Genomic DNA, 15,562 nt, shown 5'->3' on the forward strand with positions numbered 1-15,562 from the left:
CAATGGCCGATCAAAGTTTTTTCTACATAGAAATATACAGGAAATTTTTTAAAAATCTTCTCTAGAATAGCATAGGCATGATTGATCATATTTTATAGAATCATGACCCCTAGGGGTAGGGCGGGGCCACAATGGTGGAGCAAAGTTTCACATAGTAATATATAAGAACATTCTTTAAAAATCTTCTTTTCTGGAATAGCAAAGGCATGAATGATCATATTTTTATGGAAGCATCCTCAGATAGTGGACATACAAGTTTATTCAAATCATCACTCCTGGGGGTAGGGCGGGGCCACAACATAGAATCCAAGTTTTACATAGAAACATGTAGAAAAAAATCTTTAATAATCTTCTTTTCAGGAATAGCAAAGTCATGATTAGTCCTATACATAGTGTAAATTAAATTTTGTTCAGTCATGACCCCTGGGGGTAGGGTGGGGCCACAATGTAGGTTCAAATGTAAAGGGCAATAAAGCCACAAGTAGTAAAAGAAATATGCAAGCATCCTTAGTTAGTGTAGATTCTGGTTTGTTCAAGTCATACCCTCTCCCTTTTAAGGATTGGTTTGGACCACTTTTGGGTTTTAACTTTTCAAAAAATAAACCATCTTCGCTAGCCAAGGGTTTCTGATGCGCTACTCTCCTCAAGAACCCTTGGCATACGGTGGTCAAAAGACGGGGTTGTTTTCGTCACGTGATCTCGAATCTATCAGGTACGCACAGATTCCGTCATCGACATAAATAAAGACGCGTGTTTAAAAAAAAATTAAATCAAAGTTTTTTTCAAGAATAATTAAGAAGCAATAATTGAGTCATGCTTATTCATTATTTATAGTACAAATCTGAACTTCAATAGATTTTTAACCGCATATTTAGAAGATATTGAATGACACCATTGCTATTCATAGAATCGCATGTTATCTTACGGATCCTTGTTTACTTGCGTTTTTCATTCCCGACATTAAAGAGTCAAAAAGTATCCCGAACGCAGATATCGCCATTTACAAAAAGAAAATTGCTGATTGGTCGAACGGGTGTACCGAATCCCAATCAGAACTCGAGAAAAAAACCTAACTTCTATCAACACCGTATGCCAAGGGATTATGAGGAGAGTAGGTATCAGAAACCCTTGGCTAGCGAAGATGAAATTTATCTGATTTATGCTTTTTTCATAGATACATTGCTCAGGTGAGCGATGTGGCCCATGGGCCCCCCTGTTTGTAAGTTTTTTTTGTCTTTTTTTTTTTTGCATTATCTGGTCTGCCACGTTCTTCTTCCTATTACAGCGTATATTCTTTTTTAAAATTTTGCAATTCTGTAAGATCAATGTTTCAAAATCATCATTCTATGTGAGAATTTATATTGCTGTTTGTTAAATTATCACACTTTTTAGACGGGGTTACGTGACCCCGTCTTTTAGTTTACTGTCAGGGGCCTCAAAACGGAAGCCATGGTGATAACACATGAATTAAATCTACGCATATGAAAGAGTGCAGAAATTGTTTAGATCAAAACATAAACATTCTGTATCAAACTGAAGAAAGTGATATAGACCTTTTTCTAACTCAAACTAATAAAGTATTTTGAAAATTTAAAACTGAAAATATTAACTGTAAATCAGACTATAAACAAAGTACTATCCTGCGTATTATTATGAATGCGTACGCATCATTCATTGTTTAATTCCGGAAAAAAATATTAATTCGTACCTGATGAAATTTGGAGCAGTTCAGAAAGGTTTCCAGACTGAGCAATTATTAAAATTTATACTTCAAATTAAATGAAAAATTTGAATGTATATTATTCACCATTTTGTTTTTAGTATGTTAATGAAAAATTAAGTTATTAAAACTCGTAAAAAAAATCACATTTGTGAAATCCAGCATGAAGATTATTTTGACACCGTCTTTCAGTACTGTCTCAGTACGTTGATTATTTCTTTTGTTCAGTAGTAGTCCAGTTTTGAAGGATATCAGTACTGAGACAGTCTGCTATTACGATTAATATCAGACTGCTCATTAATATCGGACTGCCACAGGTAAATTTTAAGAAAACAGACATTGTTTTCTTCCCTGCACATGATGGCGCAGTCCTGTACGGCTTTACAGAGCACCGTAACATCATTACTACAGAAAAACAAAGAAAAGGAAGAAGACAACCCTCTCCACAAATATCACACAACCATACAGAATACAGTTACTGAATCGAATAGTCGTGAAGCTGATAGAAGTGCCTACCACGTACCTGCAACAAGTGAAGCTAAAGGATATTTAGATTCAGCGTTTCAGACAAGCTGCACATCTGGCAGACCAGACACCGACACCATGCCCGGACATATCTCAAGTAATGTGGAGCTTCAACAAGTAGTGATAGATCTGATGGACAAATCTATTTCAGTGAACACCAGGACTGTTTATCACTATCAGCAAGGTTTTCAAGTGTATTATAAACAATTTCTAGCTATGTAAAATGTTAGTTTTGATCATAGTTTCCCACCTATATCACAGGAACTTCTCGTGTATTTTGTAGCCTACATCGTATTGTCAGCATACTTTGTCTTTAAAATACACCACAATTAAGTTGTATTTAAGTGGTATTAGGTTTACTATTTAGAGAAAGGTATACCTAATCCTTTTCAGTCAAACTTTCAATCGATGGAGCATTTGAAGTTGATTTTGATTGCTATAAGGAACTGAATTAAATTCTGGACAATTGACTAAACTTCCAATAACTGTTGATATTTTGCAAAAAAAAATTCTTAAACATAGAGAAAAGATGTTTTTGATTTTTACACAAATATTTTACTTGAAGCTATGTATACTGTTGCTTTTTTGTTTTTTTCCGATGTGGCGAGTTAACAATTAGAACCATCTTTAATCCTATTTGTCATTTAACTTGTCAAGATGTAAAAATTCAAGAGAAAACTGTGAAAATATTTTTGAAAGTATCAAAAGCAGATAGGTTTTATAGAGGCACGAATATTGATTATTATTCAAATGACACAGACATTAATTTGTCCACTTAAAGCAATTTGCAAATACATGCACTTTCGAAAATATTCCAAGGCTTTAAAAGATGAACCATTTTTTGTAACAAATGTAAATGTTGTCTTCCAGTCAATCGGACCTTTCTTATTGAATGTTTAAAGCAGGTTTTAGACAGAGTAGGTGTGGAATCTACAAAATACAATGGACATTCTTTTCGTATAGGGGCAGCCACTTCGGTGGCATGCGCTAGGATGGAAGATCATCTAATCAAATCTTTAGGTAGATGGTCTTCAGATTGTTACACTAGATACATTCAAACACCTCAGTTATTACCTCGAGTTGCTCAGCATAGTACGACAGCGTATTAGTGCCATTTTAACAATGTAGAAAATTTTTTAAAAATCGTTTGTACGATTTAATAAATCGTTTGTACGATTTAGTAAATCGTTTGTACGATTTAGTAAATCGTTTGTACGATTTAATAAATCGTTTGTACGATTTAGTAAATCGTTTGTACGATTTAATAAATCGTTTGTACAATTTAGTAAATCGTTTGTACAATTTAATAAATCGTTTGTACAATTTGTTTGTTAAATCGTTTGTACAATTTATTAAATCGTTTGTACAATTTATTAAATCGTTTGTACGATTTAATAAATCATTTGTACGATTTAATAAATCGTTTGTACAATTTAGTAAATCGTTTGTACGATTTAATAAATCGTTTGTACAATTTAGTAAATCGTTTGTACAATTTAATAAATCGTTTGTACAATTTGTTTGTTAAATCGTTTGTACAATTTATTAAATCGTTTGTACGATTTAATAAATCGTTTGTACGATTTAATAAATCGTTTGTACAATTTAGTAAATCGTTTGTACGATTTAATAAATCGTTTGTACAATTTAGTAAATCGTTTGTACAATTTAATAAATCGTTTGTACAATTTGTTCGTTAAATCGTTTGTACAATTTATTAAATCGTTTGTACGATTTAATAAATCGTTTGTACGATTTAATAAATCGTTTGTACAATTTAGTAAATCGTTTGTACGATTTATTAAATCGTACAAACGATTTATTAAATTGTACAAACGATTTATTAAATTGTACAAACGATTTATTGAATCGTACAAACGATTTTAAAAAAAATTCTACATTGTTAAAATGGCACTAATACGCCGTCGTAGCATAGCATGTTGAATAGTCAGAAATAATTTTCTAAGCGACTGGTATCAAGATAGCAGTTTGTATTATTGTATCTTGTCATAAAGATTTCTATTATCATGTTAAAAGTGCATGACTTAAAAGGTCAATTCTGTACACAAGCCGATTGTGACATTACACTACGACATAATTTGCATTTATTGAATTTATTTTCCCATACTTGGGCTCATGCAGCTGTCTTTTCATCTGTGACAGATTCCAATCCAACTGCATTTTTGGCAAATACAATGGTTATACCATTGATTTTTTTCACAAACATGGGAAAATTTTTGAATTGAACCATGCTATATTGTTTATGGAATACTCATTGAACTAGTGTTATTTACATATGAGCATTTACTTTTAATGTTAGAATTACTCTGATTTTTCAGGTGCTAGTGTTCATGTTCATATAGGCAACATTTGCCCTCAGCCTGCATCTTACTCAGGTAACCAACTTGCTACATACTTCTCATCAGGTGCTAATGAACATGGCGATTGATAGACAAGCCTACTTGTCCTCAGCCTACATTTATACATGTATTAGTTTCACAGAGCAATGCAATGTTTTTAAGATTGTTTTTATGTCGACGTATTCCATTTCCATATATAGTACTTTGTATATTTTTATTCAAGCCCTAGAGGGGCTTGAATTATCTAAAACGATGCTAGGTCATCGATTTACTCAGATTAAAAACAAAAGAATATATTATTTTTGTAGATAAAATATTTCTAGAAACAACAAGAGGCCCATGGGCCACATCGCTCACCTGAGCACTGTGGCTAGGAAAAAGAAGGAATTGGTTTATTATTGAAAAGTTTAAATCCAAAAGTAGCCCCATGACCAATCACGGCTTTGCTATTCTTGAGAAGAAGATTTTAAAAGAATTTTCCTATAAATTTCTATATAAAACTTTGATCGCCCATTGTGGCTCCGCCCTACCCCCGGGGGTCATGATTTGAACAAATTTGAATCTACACTACCTGAGGATGCTTCCATATAAATATGATCAATTATGGCTTTGCTATTCTCAAGAAGATTTTTAAAGAATTTTTCTATAAATTTTATATAAAACTTTGGTTGGCCATTGTGGCCCCGCCCTACCCTCGGGGGTCATGATTTGAACAAATTTGAATCTACACTACCTGAGGATGCTTCCATATAAATATGATCAATTATGGCTTTGCTATTCTTGAGAAGAAGATTTTTAAAGAATTTTCCTATATATTTCTATGTTACACTTTGGTCGGCCATTGTGGCCCCGCCCTACCCCCGGAAGTCATGATTTGAACAAATTTGAATCTACACTACTTGAGGATGCTTCCATATAAATATGATCAATTATGGCTTTGCTATTCTTGAGAAGAAGATTTTTAAAGAATTTTCCTATATATTTCTATGTAAAATTTGGTCGGCCATTTTGGCCCCGCCCTACCCCCGGGGGTCATGATTTGAACAAATTTGAATCTACACTCCCTGAGGATGCTTCCATATAAATATGATCAATTATGGCTTTGCTATTCTCAAGAAGATTTTTAAAGAATTTTCTATAAATTTTATATAAAACTTTGGTTGGCCATTGTGGCCCCGCCCTACCCTCGGGGGTCATGATTTGAACAAATTTGAATCTACACTACCTGAGGATGCTTCCATATAAATATGATCAATTATGGCATTGCTATTCTTGAGAAGAAGATTTTTAAAGAATTTTCCTATATATTTCTATGTTACACTTTGGTCGGCCATTGTGGCCCCGCCCTACCCCCGGAAGTCATGATTTGAACAAATTTGAATCTACACTACTTATGGCTTTGCTATTCTTGAGAAGAAGATTTTTAAAGAATTTTCCTAATATATGATCAATTATGGCTTTGCTATTCTTGAGAAGAAGATTTTTAAAGAATTTTCCTATATATTTCTATGTAAAATTTTGGTCGGCCATTGTGACCCCGCCCTACCCCCGGGGGTCATGATTTGAACAAACTTGAGTCTACACTACCTGAGGATGCTTCCCTATAAGTTTCATCTTTACTGGCACAGTGGTTCTTGAGAAGAAGATTTTTATGACATGCCACCAAATTTTCATTAATTCCCAATTGTCTCCCCTTGAATGAGGGCGTGGCCCTTCATTTGAGCAAACTTGAATCCCTTTTACATAAGGATGCTTTGTGGCAAGTTTGGTTGAAATTGGCCCAGCGGTTCTTAAGAAGAAGTCGAAAATGTGAAAAGTTTACAGACAGACGGAGAGACGGACAGACAGACAGACGGACGCCGGACAAAATGTGATCAGAAAAGCTCACTTGAGCCGAAGGCTCAGGTGAGCTAAAAATGAAGCAGGGGTGGGGTCAATTACTTTAAAAAGTAATTAATTAAATTACAGTTACTTTGACTTTTTCTTCAATTAAATTACAATTAAATTTCAGGCTTTCTAAGACATGTAATTAATTCAATTACAATTACTTTACAAAAGTAATTAATTAAATTACAAATTACATTTTTAATTTTTTGAAATTTTTTATAATCATATGAATAAACAGAACAGGGATCATTCACTTGTACATATATTTAAGCGCAGGCTCTGCATAAACAATACAAGAAACAATATGCTATTAGGCATTGTGTATCTTTGTGGTTTAAATCATAACTTTTATTTGCAAAACTGTAAAGAACTATTTAAGATCAATTTGATGCAGTTTCCTCCATACAAAACCTACATGTACACAAATTGCATGGGATATGATATTTGCTTAAAAGGGGGTATTTTAATAGAGTAAAATAAGTCGCAACTATAGTCTCTCAAATTAAATATTTCTTTTAAAGGTAACCTTAACATCCTAAATTGCTATTTATGTATAATATTTTTACTTCATGAATAATACTTGTACAAAACATAACTTTTTCACATACAAAATTCATTCATAAAATTCTGCTTAGATGTTAAAATAATTATCAAATTAAAAGTTTTTCTTTTCTCAAACTAGCGGGGCATTTTTATTGAAATAATTATTCCCATACATTGGCTTTGTCATCTAAATCATGGAATGAATACCTCTTTAGAGGGGTTGATTTGTTTTGATTGCAATTTACAGCTATGAACTGGAGGGCAATTATCTCTTAATACCAACAAGAGAGAACTTTTTGACACAATGATCAAATAACAGAGATTAAAATACAATAAATTATGTGCGTTTCATAGCTGAATAGACCTAAGAATGATGGTGAAAAATTCAGATAAACATAAAACAAAAAAATTCAAATTTTATGTCATGATTAGAAAGAAACTACATTATTATTATAAAATGATCTGTCTTCTGTATGATTGAAGGACTAAAGATATGTTTTGCAATAAAATAAAAAAACATTATAATGGGGAGGTCGTGGTGACAATATATAAAGTAATTTAATGTAATTGAAAAAGTAATTGAAATTACTTGGTATTTTTTCAGTGTAATTAATTAAATTACAATTACAAGTAATTGAAAACATAGGTAATCAGAGACTACAGAGCTCACCTCATCGAATGTTTATTGTCTTTAAGTAAGGCAAAGTCACACAATTAACCAACAAAAGTGTACATCCAAAAATGTAAAATTTAAGCAATTTTGATCTGATACTTTGGAATAGACCTATATAAAAACTTCAAACTAGTTCTTCATCATGAAGAACGGGAGTTCAAAATAGAAACAGACCACAAACCACTTGTACCACTCTTAAGTACAAAAGATTTATCTGAATTACCGCCTAGAATCCAAAGATTCAGGATGCGGCTTACGCGTTATACTTTCACTTTTAGTCACACCCCTGGTAAAGAGTTGATCACAGATGACGCATTATCACGCGCACCTGTGGATCCGCCCGCCCCAGATGATGGTGAGGTGAATGCTTTTTTTGATGCCATAATGAGCAGTCTACCAGCATCACCTAACAAATTAGATCAGATAAAATCACTTTATGACAAGGACACACTGTGTGCAAATGTCATACAATACTGTAAAATCGGGGTGGCCCGAGAAATCTGAAATCCCAACAGAATTGTGAATGTTATGGGAAGTCAGGGGAGACTTTACAGTACAAAATGGTTTGTTACTGAAGGGAACAAGGTTAATTATCCCCAAAGAACTTCAAGAGGAAATGCTAGGGAAATTACATCAAGGTCACCAAGGGATAGTGAAATGTACGGAGTTTGCTAGGTCATCTGTTTGGTGGAATAGCTTGAGTACTCAATTAGAAAATTTAGTAAAATCTTGCCAAATGTGCATAGAGGATCTCAAAATGTGAGAGAGCCACTCATTCTAAGTAAATTCTCGGATCGACCATGGCAAAAAGTAGCCACTGATCTGTTTGAACTAAAAGGTCAAAAGTACTTGCTAGTTATGGACTATTATTCAAGATTCATTGAGATTGCAAAGTTGTTTGGCACGACGACAGCGGCGATAATTAACCATTTAAAATCAATCTTCGCGCGACATGGAATTCCGGAGATAGTATTCTCGGATAATGGGCCACAATATTCATCTCAAACATTTAAAGATTTTGCTGGAGAATGTGATTTCAAACATGTAACAAGTAGTCCCAACTATCCGCAAAGCAACGGTCTCGCTGAGAGATCAGTGCAAACCATTAAACAAATGTTGAAAAAAATCATCTGATCCGTACTTAGCTTTGTTAATGTATCGCTCAACGCCGCTAAGCAATGGGTACAACCCTGTAGAATTATTAATGAATAGAAATGTGCAAATTAATCCAACGCAGTTGAAACCGAAATTGCCAAACGTAAAATTAATTAAAAAGCGTGAATTAAATCACAAAGTTAGACAGACGACATCGCGCAAGAAATTTGAGTCAATTAAAGCCCCGAAAAAAGGTGTGGGTGAAAGATCAGAAGTGTCCAGGAATTGTAAAAAGTTGTCTAGATTTCCCTCGTTCTTGACTTATAAAATAAAATCTCAGGAGGAAGATGTGAGGAGAAACAGATCGCATGTAATAGAAGAACGACAGAGTGTTGAAACAGAAAAGAATGCTGAGTCAGAGAAAGTTAATAAGAATGGCGTGTGTAAAAAATGAAACCGTGGATGAAATTGAGAGCACGTCAAGTGAGAAAGAAAACAACAACGATATATAACGATGTCTGGGAGGTTATCAAAACCACCAATCAAACTTAATTTGTGAAACTGACTTTGAAGGGGAGATGTAGTGTAAACATAGTCTGCAGTCAGATTAAAATTCCCACGCTGGCTGCAATGAATGAGTGAAAGCTGATATACGATATGGGTGCAGTATGGGAGTTGGGGAGTGTGAGAACTTATAGAGAGCGCACACAGTTTGTATCTTGTAACTCATGTAGCTGGATGTAGTTTGTAGCAGAATAAATATATGTATATAACGAACCCTGTGTTAGGTTATTATCCAACACAACAACCTGCACCCATAACTTTCACCTGGTCCATTATCTGGAAAATGTATGTCGAAATAAGTATCCGAAGGAAGTCCATTTGTATGCATCCTCAGATGTATCATCCATGCAAGTTTGCTCAACATAGGGCTCATACAGTAGTTACTTGGAAATGAAACCTGCATTAAAAACTAACCTTTCCACTCATCTAGAAAATGTAGGTCAGATTCAGCATCCAAAGCCAGCCTGGCAGAATGCATCCTTAGATGTATGATCCATGCAAGTTTGGTCATTAAAGAGCCCATAGTTACTTGGAAATGAATCCTGCACCAAAAACTTTAACCTGTTCACTCAACTGGAAAATGTAGGTCAGATTCAGCATCCGAAACAAGTCTGGTAGTATGCATCCTAAGATGTGTCATCCAGGCAAGTTTGGTCATTATAGGGCTCATAGTAGTTTGGAAATAGACCTGTACCAAAAACTTTAACCTGTTCATTCATCCAGAAAATGTAGGTCAGATTCAGCATCCGAAGCAAGTCTAGTAAAATGCCTCCAAAGATGTACCATCCATGCAATTTTGGTCATTATAGGGCTCATAGTATCTTGGAAATGAAACCTGCACCAAAAACTTTAGCCTGTTCACTAAATGTAGGTCAGATTCAGCATCCAAAGCAAGCCTGGTAGTGTGCATCCTTAGATGTATCAGCTATGCAAGTTTTGTCAACAAAGGGCTTATAGTTACTTGGAAATGGGACTACACTAAAAACTGCACCGAATATGTTAACCTCCTCCAAAAACATTAACTTGGTCATTCCTTTGCTGAAATTGCAGCATCTGAAACTTTGACCGGTACAATAAAACACACTAGAAGCATCTTCCATGCATATCTAATCCATATAGGACATAGAAGTAGTTAAAAGAAAACTGCTCCAAAAAACTTAACCTTAACCTGGGACGCCGACACCGACGCCGAGGGTATTTCATAAGTTCCCCCAATTTCGTTGAGGTGAGCTAAAAATGTTCAATTACAAATTACTTCCAATTACTTCAAAAAATGTAATTAATTACAGTAAATTACAATTACTTTTTTCAATTACCCCATCCCTGAAATGAAGCTTATCTTGAAAACGTTTGTATACACAAAGATTTTTTTAAAAAAGTGTTAAATATCGGATTCTATTCTATGGCGAATGAACAATGAGTTAAGCTCCGCAGCCGTAACAGTCTCTATACAGTTATTTCGCGCTTTCCTTTTGCGTAGGAATCTCAGGTAACTTTTTACTGTCGTCGACAAAGCATCCTTGGATGAGTCCACTGCAGACTCTGAAAGGTGACGCAGGTTACCCCATCGTTAACAAATTCTACAATGCATGGCCAGAAAATGTATGGCTGTACCCCCAACTGAAATTGCTTTTCAAGGGCCTGCAAATGATGTGTACTTTCATGACAGTAAAATAATAGCACAAAATCAATGTTAAATTCTCGTATTATCTTAAGCTTTGGTAACGGAACTTATATAACTTCTTTTGGATTTGTACGGAACATGTATTGGACTTGTCGCTCAGCTAGATGAACCCCATCGTTTCAAGCCACGGTCCGGAGTAGGAGAGGATCGTACGTTTTGTCCATGATTTGCAATGATGGACGAACCCGTAGTCACATGGATTTTTGGAGCCCAGAGCCCCCCCCCCCCCCCTCTCTCTCTCTCTTCCACTTTGAACTCTGAAAAACTTTTTTTCTACAGGTTTGTACCAAGCTATTAAGATTGATGTTTATATTGAATGTGATGTACGCCTTTAAGCAAACAAGGGGCCCAAGAGTCTTGAATCCCTCCTCTGATAAATTGCACAATATATCACTTCTACCGGTATTTGAAGCCTCTAACTCTAAGTATCCCAAGATGCATGTACTGACAAAGTTTGATGATTATTAGCCATGAAGGGCTGAAGATATTTCAGTGTAGCTATAAAATAATTAAAAGTGGTCATTGTGACCTACTTTTTGGTCGACATTCTCCGAAAACCCAAGATGTCTCAACTGACAAAGTTTAACAATTGTAGGCCAATAAGTACCCGGGATCCTGAAATATAGCTATAAAAAATTCAAACTAGGTGACCTTGACCTACATTTATGTCAACATTCTCCGTAAACCTTAGTTGCATCAACTGACAAAGTTTGATGATTCTAAGCCAATAAGTATCTGAGATAATTAAAAGTAGGTCATTGTGACCTACTTTTGGGTCGACATTCTCCGAAAACCAAAGATGCCTCAACTGACAAAGTTGAACAATTGTAGGCCAATAAGTACCCGGGATACGTAAATATAGCCATAAAATTCAAAACTAGGTCACCTTGACCTACTTTTAGCCCTTGGCCCAAGGATACTTCATGACAAATTTGACAAGGATTGGTCAAGAGTTCTTGAGTTATGGCCCATATTCTGAAAAGTTTACTCACACCGCACGACACACACCGCACAAATGGCCATAGCATTAGCTCTTTGAGCCTTTGGCTCAGAAGAGCTAAAAATACAAAAAATGTAAATATACTGAAAGAAAAACGATACGCATAAGAACATAATATGCAAAAAATTTTGACTATGTGGCCGAAAATTATGAAAATTGGTCAGATGTGTATTTTGGTTACTTTGCACTAAAATCACTTGTCACAACTACTCAACCATGAAATGTAAATGAAAAAGTCCCGTAGGAAGAGAAAAAAAATGGGGGGGGGGGGAAGACAAATTATTGACTTTTGTACATGTATTCCTTTTTGCTTCTTTTTTATGTTATCCTAACAAGCTCCTTACCACTGGAAACATAATGGTTACAAATAAAAAAGTAGAACATTTAATTGTTTATTTCATCATCTGCAACAAACTTGCATAAATCTTGTGGTGTTGATCTAAATATATAAAACCAGAAGTCTCTGTCGAGACTGAAGCTCTACTGGTTTTTACTTATAGCAAAGTCCATTATTAAGTCTCTTTATGTTCTTAGTGTACTACTTGCATGCCACAGACTAAAACTGTAGTTGGGGTCGCATTTTGATAGTATTTTACAGAATTATTCTATTAAATACGCGAAACTATCCAAACATAATATAAAATATAAAGTAAAATCACTTGAGGAAAACATAGGTAATCAGAGATTACATAGCTCACCTCAACGAATGTTGTCTTTAAGTAAGGCAAAGTCACACAATTAACCAACAAAAAGTGTACATTCCAAAAATGAAAATATTTAAGCAATTTTGATCCGATACTTTGAAATAGACCTATATAAAAAATTAAAACTAGTTCTTCTTCATGAAAATGTAATTAAAATCCAGCATCTGAAGCAAATTTGAGAGTTTTCATCCCTTGATGCATCATTTCTGCAAGTTTGGTTTATACAATGTTATATAAGCCTTATAGTTTTTTGGTAATAGACCTGCACCCATAAATTTTACCTGGTCCATTATCTGAAAAATGTAAGTCGAATTCAGCATCCGAAGCAACTCCATTAGTGTGCATCCTAAAATGTATCGTCCATGCAAGTTTGCTCATTATAGGGCTCATAGTTAATTGGAAATGAAACCTGCATCAAAAACTAACATTTTCACTCATCCACAAAATGTAAGTCAGATTCAGCATCCAAAGCAAGCCTGGTAGTATGCATCCTTATATGCATCATCCATGCAAGTTTGTTAATTAAAGAACGCAAGCCTGGTAGTATGTATCCTTAGATGTATCATCCATGCAAGTTAAGTCATTATAGGGCTCATAGTATCTTAGAAATGAGACCTGCACCAAAAACTTTAACCTGTTCTCTCAATCGGAAATTGTAAGTCAGATTCAGCATCTGAAGCAAGCCTGGTAGGATGCATCCTTAGATGTATCATCCATGCAAGTTTGGTCAACATAGGGCTTATAGTTACTTGGAAATGAAACCTGCACCAAAAACTTTAACCTGTTCACTCAACCGGAAAATGTAGGTCAGATTCAGCATCCGAAGCAAGCCTGGCAGCATGCATCCTTAGATGTATCATCCACGCAAGTTTGGTCAACATAGGGCTTATAGTTACTTGGAAATGAGACCTACACCAAAAACTGCACCAAAAATGTTAACCTGCTCCAAAAACATTAACCTGGTCATTCCTTTGCTGAAATTGCAGCATCTGAAACTTTGACTGGTACAATGAAACACACTTAAAGCATCTTCCATGCATGTCTAATCAATTCAGGACATAGAAGTACTTGAAAAGAAAACTGCTCCAAAAAACGACACAAACGCCGAGGGTATTACATAAGCTCCCCCAACTTCGTTAAGGTGAGCTAAAAATAGATAAAATCGAATCTTTGCCTAGTCCAGAAATTAATATGAATGAAAAACGAAAATTAGAGAAAGAACTAAATGCAATGTATGATGAAATTGCTAAAGGAGCTCAAATAAGATCAAAAGCGCAATGGATAAGCGAGGGAGAGCGAAATACAAGTTTCTTTCGAGGTTTGGAAAAGAAACATAAAACGAATAATACAATAACTGAATTAAAAAAGAATAATAAAACCATTGCAAATAATAGTGAAATTTTACAAGAAATGTGCTTTTTTAACGAAAATTTATATACAAGCAAATCTGTTGATGGAAACAATATTTCTTCATATCTACAAGACATTGAATGTCCGAAACTCAGTGATTGCGATAGAAAGTTCTGCGACACATTTCCAACATTTGATGAATGTTCAGATGTGGTATACAATTTAAAAAGTAACAAATCTCCCGGATTAGATGGATTACCAGGGGAATTTTATAAATGTTTTTGGAATAAAATTGGACCTCTCTTTTACGATGTATTATTGACTGTATTTGAAAAAGACGAATTACCATATTCTCAGCGATTGGCACTTATCACTCTTTTATTTAAAAAGGGGGACAAGAATCATCTTAAAAACTACAGACCATTGAGTTTAACAAATACCGATTACAATTAAGATTATAGCCTCTGTTCTCGCAAAAAAATTACAAAGCGTCATAGATAAAATAATTAGTAAGGAACAAACAGCATATATCAAAGGTCGTTACATAGGTATAAATGCAAGATTGATTTTAGACATCTATGAATATTGCATGGAAAATGAAAAAAGACGGATTACTACTATTTTTTGATTTTGAAAAAGCTTTTGACTCAGTCGAGTTGAATTTTCTTTTTCAAGTTCTAAAAAAATTTAACTTCGGTGATAATTTTCTTCAATGGATCCGAATTCTATATGATAAACCAATATTCAGAATTAAAAACAATGGTTGGATTTCTAAAACATGTAGCATGAATAGAGGTATTAGACAAGGATGCCCTATTTTAGCTCTATTGTATCTATTTGTGGCAGAAATACTGGCCTTAAAAATTAAAAATAACAATGAAATACAAGGTATCAATATTTCAAACATGAAAAGAGATATTAAAAATATTCAGCATGCAGACGATATCACATTGGCTTTAAAAGATATATCTTCTTTGAATGTTGCAGTTAAGACTGTTAATGATTTTTGTAAACACGCTGGTTCAAAAGTTAATTTAAGCAAAACACAATGTATATTATTAGGCAGTCTTAAAGATAAATACACTAACATAGAAGGCATACAGGTAACAAATGATGCTGTTCGATGTTTAGGTATACATATTGGCCATAATAAAATTCAATGTTATGAATTGAACTGGTTAAAGACTTTTCAAAACATGGAAAAACTCTTTGAATCTTGGAAAAAAAGAAAATTGACTATTTTTGGGAAATCATGTGTCGTTAACTCTTTAGCTACGTCTCAACTTATCTACGTGGGTTCAACATTACCAATGCCCGAGCCCGAACATATTCGACAAATTAAGAGAAGCATATTTAACTTCATATGGAATGATTAAAAGAGATACTGTGATCGGAAAAACGAAGATGGTGGAATATGTGTAATAGATATTGAATTGAAATTTAAGGCCTTAAAGGCG

General features: G+C 34.4%; 1 protein-coding gene across 2 annotated transcripts in view; it reads right to left on the minus strand.

The window, feature by feature from the left end:
- The window catches only part of LOC134265656 (palmitoyltransferase ZDHHC7-like), a 142,211-nt gene that overhangs the window by 60,532 nt on the left and 66,117 nt on the right, over window positions 1–15,562 (minus strand). The gene's annotated exons all lie outside the window — the stretch shown is intronic.

Source organism: Saccostrea cucullata, unplaced genomic scaffold, assembly GCF_032062105.1.
Source record: "Saccostrea cucullata isolate Sc308-1 unplaced genomic scaffold, CSIRO_AGI_Scuc_v1 ctg1711, whole genome shotgun sequence".
Lineage (NCBI taxonomy): Eukaryota > Metazoa > Mollusca > Bivalvia > Ostreida > Ostreidae > Saccostrea > Saccostrea cuccullata.